The sequence below is a fragment of the Panthera pardus genome, unplaced genomic scaffold (genome assembly GCF_024362965.1).
Source record: "Panthera pardus isolate Hobbes unplaced genomic scaffold, ASM2436296v1 HiC_scaffold_20, whole genome shotgun sequence".
In the NCBI taxonomy this organism is placed as follows: domain Eukaryota; kingdom Metazoa; phylum Chordata; class Mammalia; order Carnivora; family Felidae; genus Panthera; species Panthera pardus.
In genome coordinates, this window is record NW_026526766.1 from 79,117,671 (window position 1) to 79,128,732 (window position 11,062).

Here is an 11,062-nt window from a genome sequence, read left to right on the forward strand (position 1 = left end):
TGTCGGGTGTAGAGATTACTAAAAAAAACGCTATATGGTCTTAGAGCTACTTTCCCAGACTCTTAGATCATCAGTTGTCATGCACCTGACACTGTTTGCCCCTGGGGGCACATGACACCTCTTTGCTCCAGGGGGTAGGAACACAAAATAGAGGTAAGACTCTGGGCAGAAATCTACAAGGCCAAGTCACACAGGCCCTGCTCATCGTAGGTACTGAACCAATGTTTGTTGAATTAACTAATGCTCATGACATCTTCCTCAGTTCTCTCCTTGGTCAGGTTATGTAGCTGGTTGGTTGTTTCGTTGGTTTGTTAGTTGGTTAGTTGCTTGGCTAACTAGTTGGTAGGCTAATTGGTTGACTGGCTGGTTGGTTGGTTGGTTAGTTGGTTAGTTGGTTGGCTAACTAGTTGGTTGGCTAATTGGTTGACTGGTTGGTTGGTTGGTTGGTTGGTTGGTTGGTTGGCTAACTAGTTGGTTGGCTAATTGGTTGACTGGTTGGTTGGTTGGTTGGTTGGTTCCTACCATGTGTTAAGCACTCTGCTCAGTGCTACTCCTCAAAGGACATTTGGCAGGAGAGGAACATGCAGACTACTCCATCCACTCCTTTACCTTCTCCGAGCCAGGACCTATGCTGGGCTGTGAAGAGAAAGAGAGATACCCAGTCACCGCTAAATGGAAGAAACAGTGATGGAAACAAATAACAATTTACCCAAAGGAGTAACTGTCAGGATGGAGAGTTGGAAAAGCAGGAGGCCATAGTTCAAGGGCTCAGGTATATGGGCTCTGGCATCCAAGGCCTGATTGAATCTCTGCACCTCACTGACTTGCTGAGTGGCCTTCTGCAAGCCACTTAACTTCTCTGGGCCTGGATTGTGGTAAGAAGTAAATAGGAAATGCATGAAACATGCTTAGCACAAGGCTTATCCCAGAGCAAGAGCTCAAGACACATCAGTTACTTGGATTAGTATCGGGAAAGTCGGAGGAGACTTGATGTAGGAGACGGGGGCATGTGAGGTGAGCTTCAGGGTGTGAGTGGGTGTCTGCCAGGAAAGGTGCGAGCAAGGCAGAAACGTGGGGAAGGATGAGGGATGTTTAGGAAACCGAGAGACGTTTAGGGTGAATCGAGGTGAGGCTGGGCAGGATGACAGACAAAAATGCCAAGTTCGCACTATCCTGGTTCCCGCCCCCAAACAGGCGCTGAATTGTGTCCAGACACAAATTAGCTCCTCCAAATGCCACTTTTCTCTGCAGAGGGGTGACACCCTGACCTGAGGACCTGCAGGATGCGGCGAGGATAACCCGCTGTGGTTTTATGATGCTGTGGCCCATCCACTTCCCACGCCGCCCCTAGCCCCTTGGGACTTGAAGCTGGACTTCTCCCACATACGGGGCCTGACAGTCACCCACATCCCTGGGGAAAAATAAGTTTACAAACAAACACGACAAGACATTGGAGAAGCACAGCTATATCAAAAGAAAAAAAAACAGCATTCTAGAATACAAATGCCACCACGAAGCAGAAATATTAGACCAGAAAGGATAAGAATGTAAAATTAACCTAATCAACATATAAAAGAGGGTAAGGGGAGATAATACCAATAGGACACAGGAAGAACAAAACAAAAGTAAAAGGACCATGTAGAAATATTGCATACAGAAAATAGAATCGCTTCTGTAATGAACGGAGCGGTTGACATAAATAGCAGAAGAATGAATTAGTCAGTGGGAAAAGAGATGGAGAAAATCTCCCTGGAGGAAGAATGGACTAATTAATTAATTAAAAGAAAAGCTAATCAGAGTGGGGAGCTGTTTGAGGATACAAACTGGCAACTAGTAGATAAATAAGTTCTGGAAATACAATGCACGGCATAGTGATCATAGTCAACAGTACTGTAGTACATTCTTCCTACTTGCTAAGAGACTAGATCTTCATTGGTTCCACCACACAAAAAAATTATTACGTGACATGGTAGAGATGTTCACCAACACTCACGTGGCAATTGTATTGTGACATATAAATTATCAAAGCAACACATCGTACGCCTTAAACTTGCACAATGTTTTATGTCAGTTATATCTGAAAAAAGGAAGGAAGGAAGGAAGGAAGGAAGGAAGGAAGGAAGGAAGGAGAAAGGAAGGGAGAAAGGAAGGGAGGGAGGGAGGGAGAAAGGAAGGGAGGAAGGAAGGAAGGGAGAAAGGAAGGAAAGGAGGAAGGAAGGAAGGAGGGAGGAAGGAAGGAAGGAAGGGAAGAAGAAAGGAAGGGAGGAAGGAAGGAAGGAAGGGAGGGAGGGAGGGAGAAAGGAAGGGAGGAAGGAAGGAAGGGAGGAAGGAAGGAAGGGAGGAAGGAAGGAAGGGAGGAAGGAAGGGAGGGAGGGAGGAAGGAAGGGAGGGAGGGAGGAAGGAAGGGAGGAAGGAAGGGAGGGAGGGAGGAAGGAAGGGAGGGAGGGAGGAAGGAAGGGAGGAAGGAAGGGAGGGAGGGAGGAAGGAAGGGAGGGAGGGAGGAAGGAAGGGAGGGAGGAAGGGAGGGAGGGAGGAAGGGAGGGAGGGAGGAAGGAAGGGAGGAAGGGAGGGAGGGAGGGAGGAAGGGAGGGAGGAAGGAAGGAGGGAAGGAAGGAAGGAAGGAAGGAAGGAAGGAAGGAAGGAAGGGAGAGAGGGAGGAAGGGAGGAAGGGAGGAAGGGAGAGAGGGAGGAAGGGAGAGAGGGAGGAAGGGAGGAAGGAAAGGAGAAGGAAAAGAAGGGAGGAAGGAAGGAAGGAAGGAAGGAAGGAAGGAAGGAAGAGAGGAAGGGAGAAAGGGAGGAAGGAAAGGAAGGAAGGAAGGAAGGGAGGAAGGAAGGGAGGAAGGAAGGGAGGAAGGAAAGGAAAAGGAAAGGAAGGGAGGAAGGAAGGGAGGGAGGAAGGGAGGAAGGGAGGAAGGAAGGAAGGAAAGGAGAAGGAAAGGAAGGGAGGAAGGAAGGGAGGGAGGAAGGGAGGAAGGGAGAAAGGGAGGAAGGAAAGGAGAAGGAAAGGGAGGGAGGAAGGAAGGAAGGAAGGAAGGGAGGAAGGGAGGAAGGAATGGAGAAAGGAAGGAAGGAAGGAAGGAAGGAAGGAAGGAAGGAAGGAAGGAAGGAAGGGAGGAAGGAAGGAAGGAAGGGAGGAAGAAAGGGAGGAAGGGTGACAGAGAGGAGGGAGGTGGGGAGGGGTGGGTGAAGCGAGGAGGTAATCAAGATGGAGGTGAAAGTGCTCACATAGGTAGAAGATCCAGAAGGAAAGAAATGAAAATGGAGATGAAAACAATATTTGAGAGAGTAATGGAGATCAATGTCCTGCAGTTTAATAAAAGATGAAAGAATTCTCATTAAAAGGGCCGAGAGAAGCAAAGGGAAGAAGCAAGGAAAACCCACACCAGACACCTCGTGGTGAAGGGTGAGCCTCGTTCAAGACAAAGGATGAAGCCAGAGAGTGGGAGGGAGAGGAGGGGAGACTCTGTGTTTCGACCTCGGTCTGACCTGAGCCCCTCCCCGGTCCCCGAACCAGAGAGCCCCACCCCCTGCTTTATAGTCTCAGAGAAGCTAATGACTTTGCCTCAAGTTGAAGTTCATCATGCGATTATTAAAGTTAGGTCTCCTCCTCCTCTGTAAGCATCAGAGACTCCACTGCTTTGCTCCAGAGAAGATTGAACCCTCACGGTCGCCCCTGAGCAGCTAGTGGTTGAATGGACCAACTCATGTTCCAGTCTAAGCGTCTCGCTGCCCAGTGACCCTCCCTTGTGCCCATCTCCCCCCATGAGGACCTGGCCTGCGTGGCTGCGACCCCGACCTCCCACCTGGCCGTGGCCAGCCCCTTCCCCCTCAGAGCACTAGACCCAGCCTCCCCCAGCCCCCTGCCACCCACAGGCTGAGTCTAATGGGATCCACGCAGGAATCTGCTCCTGCTCACGTCATCCCCTTACCCCCAGCCTGGGCACCCACTCTGACTGCCCAGTCCCGGGCCTGGACTTCACAGTTGCCACACATGCCCACCTAAATGGGCCTGCCATGGTCACATGGCACCAGAGTGAGAACTTCAGGTCTCCTGGGTCCGAAACCGGGACCCTCTGCCCTGCTCCTCACTGTCATCAGAAGACGCCTATGAATGTGAGTTTTTCCAGCCGACGGACCTTGTAGCTCTAGTTTTCGGACAGTGACAGAACACAGAGGCTTATGAAGCCAGAGAGCCGTAGCTGTCCTCCTGTCACCCCCGTGGCATTGGTGCTGAGTCACACGGATGGGGGTCCCCATCCCAGCTCTGTCACCGACCCACAGCAGTTTCTTCTCTCTCTGACCCCCAGCTTCCTTCCCTGGAAAGGGCGGGACCCAGGTCCCTGAGCCCCAGGTATGAGGACAAAAGCATCTCACGTGTGTAAAGTACTCAGCACCACCCGGGGCATGCAGTTGGCGCTCAATAAATCCACCTTCCCTACCAGCTTTCTTCCTGTGGCTGCGCTGCCCTGAGATCGTGTCTCTCTAGCCCACCGTTGCATCGCCACGCAGTGCCAGCGGTGTGGAAGGTGCAGAGTAGACGTTTGTTCGATGGATCGACGGACGGACTGATGGACGGACGGCCGAGAAGCAGTCCATTCTGATGATGCTGGGGAATTGACGGGGGTGTTAGGTTGTGGAATCACTTTGCTGGTGTAGAATAAGTCACTGCAAGGAATCCTTTCTGTCCTATCACCAAACCCAAGGCAACCCTCACCCAGGTATTTACTGGGCCAAGGTCTCTGTGTTGGGAAAATGGCTAAATTCCCAGGAGGAGAGTGATCTGTCATGCCACGTAATCTCAGCCTCTAATACTTAACATTATAAGCTCTGCTAATAACTCCCGGTCACTTGTCTGGGAAAGACAGATAAGGATTTGAAAACGATGCGCGTTAGCATAGGTAATCTACCACCCGATGTTGTTGACTCTGAGACCAGGATATTTTAGTGCCTTTTCCCCACGCCTGCCCTCTGACAACACCATCGTTGCAGGAGATGTAGACAGAGAGGGAGGATTGCTATGTGACTCCATTCTGGGACTTTTATGTCATACCACGTAGCCCTGGTTTCCACACATATGGGGTAGATGAGGCCCTTCCCTGGAAGAAGGAAATGTTTCTGGCGCTAAGCATGAGCAATATCGTTCTTTTAAGTAAAGTCTGGGCTCACCTAGGATCTGCTGCGTAGTTTTCTGCAAGCCGTATAGCTTCTCAAGGCCTATTCATTCATTCACGTCTACCCTGCCTTCCTCTCCCTCTAAATCCATGCTACCTTACTCCTGGAATATAGAGATACTCTTTTATAGCGGGTGAAAGATGGCTGCTAATGCTTTGACCCTCCCGCCATGAAGAAGTGACCTGTCCGCACCCTGTCCTTGAACCTGGGCACGGTCTGTGGCTGCTTTGACCCACACAAACACAACAGAAGTGATCCCGTGCCGGTTTTCAGGCCCTGGCTTTAAGAAACTCGCAACGTCTACTTCTCACGTCTGAGGCCACGCTTTCTGGGAGTTCTGAAGGTCTTTGAAAGGAGCTTCCCTGGAGCCACCGCGCTGGAGAGGGCACAGGTGGGTGCTGTTGATCACCGCTGTTCCCGGCTGAGCCCAGGCTTCCGGCCATCCCCACCAGGGCACCAAAAGATGCCGCGTTGTTCAGGCGACTGACTGCCCAGCTGAGCCTTTCCCAAACTGCTGACCCCCAAATCACGAACAAGATAAAACGGTTGCTTTTAAGTCACGAACTTCTGGAGTAGGGCTTCCCCCGGCCGATTGCCGAAACATCCTTTCTGTAGCGAACCACAGAGTTCGTGGCGATTCCATTTGAGGCTTGTTTGCTCTTGAACGCTTCCTGTTTGTTGTTCATTTGGGGAACTCATGTCTGCAGACAAAAACACAAAGAGAAAAGAACACCTAGGAAGAAGGGGATGATCAAACAGAGAGACAATTCCTAAAAGAGTAAATGCGAGTAGGTAATAAACGTTACACCATTTGCTCGTGAGACTAAAGAAAGAAATGCAAAAACGAATGCCAAAAAAAAAAAAAAAACAAACAAAAACAAAATAAAACAAAAAACCAAGAATGGATACTCTTTTCACCTATCAGATTAGCAACGTTTCTCTCTAATGATACTAGTCTATGCTGGTGAGGGGAGGTGGGGCATTGAACATCCTCACAGACTCCTGAAAAGAGTAAAACTTGAGGACAATATTTGGGGAAAGCCAACTGCCTAGTATGTCTCAGACCTGGGTATGCATCCCAGAAAAATAACCTGACACGTGGACAAAGATTTATGTACAAAATATGTTCATCACGGTATCATTCATAAAAGTAAAATATTATGGGCAGAAGAAAGCTTAAATGCTGGGGGGGGGGACAGCAAAGTAAATTGAACTGCCTCCGCAAGATGGAGTATCACCCCACCATTACAAATGACGCTTATCAAGTGTTCTTAACGACATGGAAAAATGCTTAACGATATAACATTAAGTAAAGGAGCGAGATAGAAAAAGGTTATAAAGTATGATTTCAGCTACTTTGAAAAGCATAAAAAGACTGGAAGGAAATACGATAAAATGTGCATGGTGTTTATCTGTGGGTGGTGGGATTATGGGTGGTTGTTTTTCTTATTTATTCTTTGCTGTATTTTCAACATTGGGAATGCATGACGTCTGCAGTCCGGAATTGTTTTTTTTCTTTTAAGAAGAAAAGAGATGGTCAACAGTGGTAAATCTGAAGTCCAAGACGAGAAGCATGAATATGGAGAAAGGGATATTGGGAGGTTTTCGAGAGTCCCTGGAAGGGAAAGCCTGTGGTGACACAGACCTCTCAGGGTGAAGTTTACTTTTGTCCTTGTCTGTGATAGGAACAATATTTGCTGAATGCATGAATGGTGTAAACACAGAGTCTGCTTCCACAGCGGGGCTTGATTTGATAAATAATCCCCACCTCGATCCCAGGAAGGAGCTCTGGGCTCACCACACGCACACCGTTCGGGACTGAGAAACTTACATCCACTAAGGCACATGGAAATAGGTCAGAATCCAAGCCAATTGTCTTCAGACTCAAAGTGACAAAGTCCTTGAATTTCAGACACCAGGAATCTGCTTCTGTGGCTCCTTGGGCACCTGGTTAGGGCTTTTTGTGGTAATTTCATACAGTGTAATTTATGAAGAAAAAAATGAGAGAGCAGAACTTTTTAAGGACTTGGAATTATAGAATCTTGGAGCCAGTCGGGGCTCTCAAGGTCATGTTTCCAGTCCAAAGTTTTGTTTCACTAATAAGAGGCAGAGACCAAAGAGGGGAGGTGCTCCATCCGAGGTCAGCTGGTGCAAGGTCAGCACAGAACAGGACTACCACCCGGGTCCCCTGACTCTGGCTGCACAGCTTCTCGGGCTGCATTTCCCGAGGCCTCAGCGATACGCAGCTTTTGTTTCTTTGATTGCCTTTTATCTGTACCACCCCATGAGGGCACGGGCCTTGTCTACCTGCTACATGATAGGTACTCAAAAAATATTTGTTTGATGGATGGATGGATGGATGGATGGACAGAGGGACAGATGGGTGGATGGGGACAACCTGAGGCAGAATGGTATAATGGAAAGACCACGGGTTCTGGATATTGGCTACATAACCTCAATCAAGTCATTCAACCTCCCTGAGTCTCAGATAATTCCCTTGTAAAATGGTACTGGAGGTTTCCTGAGTATAAATGAGGTACCATATATAGTATCTAAAGCTTTTTGCTAAATTCCTGCCGCTATAGTAATTGCTAATTAAAAGCTACCTCCACTTGTCCCTCCCATGAAACCAAGTCTGAGGCATGGCTATTGTCTCCTGAGTCTTGACATGGAGACTCCAGGTTTGTCCTGACTTCAGACATCCATCTGTGATAAAGTCACTTGGATACTCTGGGATAACTTCTTCACATGGTACGTCCATCAAAAGAAGAGTCAAGTCAATTCAATGAAATTCGCTAAGCAATCCATGGGGCGGGCGGACTGATGCTAAGACCTATGGAGGCACAGAGAAGAACAAGGTATGGTCTCTGCCTTCAGGTTTTTGTAAAGAAAGAAACCGCACATGTTCAGCCAATGAGGAATTCGATGCATCCATAGCTCTCAGGTCAAAGAATACTCATGTCCCTACAGCAGGTACAGGTAGTTGTAAGACAAGAGCTCCGGCCTTGTGCAAAGTCTTCCACCTGCACAGAAATCCCCAGAGCCTACGAAGGCACCATGAACTCAAACTCTTGGGCCTCCTGGCAGAAATACAGCTTTCGCCACATGTTCTTTAGCCACCCTGGGTATTGGCAGGTGGATTCACCGTCTTCCAGGTGCAGGGGTGATGTCAAGATGCAAAGAGTTTCCAAGAAAGGACAGCTTGCTGTGTGTTGAGTGATTAAAAATATCTCCAGGAAGAGGTGATATTTGGCTTAGACCAGGGATGGCACAGACACACCACTGGGGACCTCCACGAGGCCCCCACACCCAACTCACGCAATCAGTCACAACACACACATCACACACTTACTCTGAGCTCAGGATCCTACTCAAGTCAAGGGCCATTGCCAATGGCAGACAAAAGGATACTTACTCGCCATCCTTGAACTAGTCATTGATTTGGGGTCAGATTTGGAAGGCAACATGATGCAACGACAGAAGTACATCTAAAGTCACACAGACTTGGGTGTGTGGGACTTTTAATTTTTCCGCTAAACCTGCTGTGTGGCATTAGCTGTGTTGATTTAGTCAGGAAATCTTCCTTAATTAAATGAACCTTAATTGCTTACTTCTTTTTTTTAGGTTTATTTATTTATTTTGAGAGAGACAGAGAGAGAGAGAGAGAGCAAGAGGGGAAGGGGTAGAGAGAGGGAGAGGGAGAGAGAGAGAGAGAGAGAGAGATTGAGAGAGAGAGAATGCCAAGCAGGCTTTGCTGTATCAGCACAGAGCCCGATGCGGGGCTTGATCCCAGGAACCCAAATCCCGACCCAAGCCAAAATCAAGAGTCAGGACGCTCAACCGACTGAGCCACCCAGGTGCCCCATTAATTCTTTTTTTTTTAATTTTTTTTATTTATTTTTGAGACAGAGAGACAGAGCATGAATGGGGGAGGGTCAGAGAGAGAGGGAGACACAGAATCTGAAGCAGGCTCCAGGCTCTGAGCTGTCAGCACAGAGCCTGATGCGGGGCTCAAACCCACGGACCGTGAGATCATGACCTGAGCCGAAGTCGGACGCTTAACCGACTGAACCACCCAGGCACCCCATTAATTCTTTACTTCTTTCACAAACGTGTTTGTAGCACTTGCTATGTGACAGGCACAGTCCTAAGCACTTTACGAATTTCGGCTCATTTGTTCGAGGCCACCCTGTAAGGTGGTTGCCATTGTTATTCCCATTTTACAAATGAGGAGATTAAGACACGGAAAATCTAAGCAGCTTTCTCAAGGTCAAACAGCTAATAAGTGCTGGAGTCGTGATTCAAACCCTGCCCTTAACCAACATACTCTGACTCTTTAGTTCCTGTGCCTGAAAAGGCAGGCTTTAAAAAAGACCCTGGAAGATGGGGCACCTGGGCGGCTCAGTCAGTTAAGCGTTTGACTTCAGCTCAGGTCATGATCTCACAACTCATGAGTTCAAGTCCTGCTTCTGTCAGCACGAAACCTGCTTGGGAGTCTCTCTCTCCCTCTCTCCCTGCCCTCTCTCTCCCTCTCTGAAAATAAATAAATAAGCTTAAAAATAAAAAAATAATAAATAGACCCTGGAAGAGCCATTGTGGGAATTATGTGAAATGAGGTAAGGATAAGGTGAAGAAGCAGATATTGAAAGTAAGCAACAGAGTTCATCCCCAGAGCCAAAGGCTGATTCTTTGACCAGAATTAACCACATGCTGGGCTATAATAATGCAAATCTCAACAAATTTCAAGACTTGAAGGGCACCTGTGTGGCTCAGTGGGTTGAGCATCTGACTCGGGTTCAGGTCATGGTCTCACGGTTCATGAGTTCGAGCCCAGCATCGGGCTTGGGGTTGTCAGCACAGAGCCTCCTTTAGATCCTCTGTCCCTCTCTCTCTGCCCCTCCGTCTCTTGTGCTCTCTCTCTCTCTCTCTCAAAGATGAACAAACATTAAAAAAAAAAAAAGAATTGAAATCACACACCAAAAAAGTGGAAGTAAGCTACAAATTAATACCAAAACAGAAAGATTGCTAGAAAAGTTTCTACCTTTTCAAGTAAAAAGGTGGATTTTTTTAAAATAACTCTTGGGGTGCCTGGGTGGCTCAGTCGCTTAAGCGTCCGACTTCAGCTTAGGTCACGATCTCGCGGTCCGTGAGTTCAAGCCCCGCGTCCAGCTCTGGGCTGATGGCTCGGAGCCTGGAGCCTGCTTCCGATTCTGTGTCTCCCTCTCTCTCTGACCCTCCCCCGTCATGCTCTGTCTCTCTCTGTCTCAAAAATAAATAAACGTTAAAATAATTCTTGTGTCAAAGAAGAAAGAGCATTGGAAATTAGAAAACATTTTCCACTGAACATGTAAAAAATATGACACTTCAAGACTTGGAGGCCGCAGCTAAAACTGCGCGCAGAGGGAAAACGGTAGCCTCGGTCGTAAAAAGGCTGAAAATCAAAGATCTGTGCTTCCATCTCAAGAAGTCGGGAAAAGACTGCAAAATAAAACAGTAGGAAGGAAAAGAAAGGAAAGGATGGGCAGAAATCAATGAAAGGAAAAACAGTACAATAGAGTTGATTAACAAAGCCAAAAGTCGATTCGTCCAATACTAATAACACTGATAAGCATCTGCCAAAACTGATCGAGGAACAGGAGAGAGCGTGCCAGTGACCAATATCCAATATCTGTAAAGACAAAGGGGATCGTCACTCATCCCTACAGAGATCCAAAATATAAGAAGGTATTATGAGCAACGTGTCGCCAATAAGTTTGAAAACGTAACTGAAATTGACAAATCCTGGAAAAACGCAATCTACTAAAATTGACATCAGAGAACAAATAATCTGACTGCTGTCTCAGAGCTAACCAGAAAAAAAGAAAAAGAATTCATCGTGGAAACCTTCCCA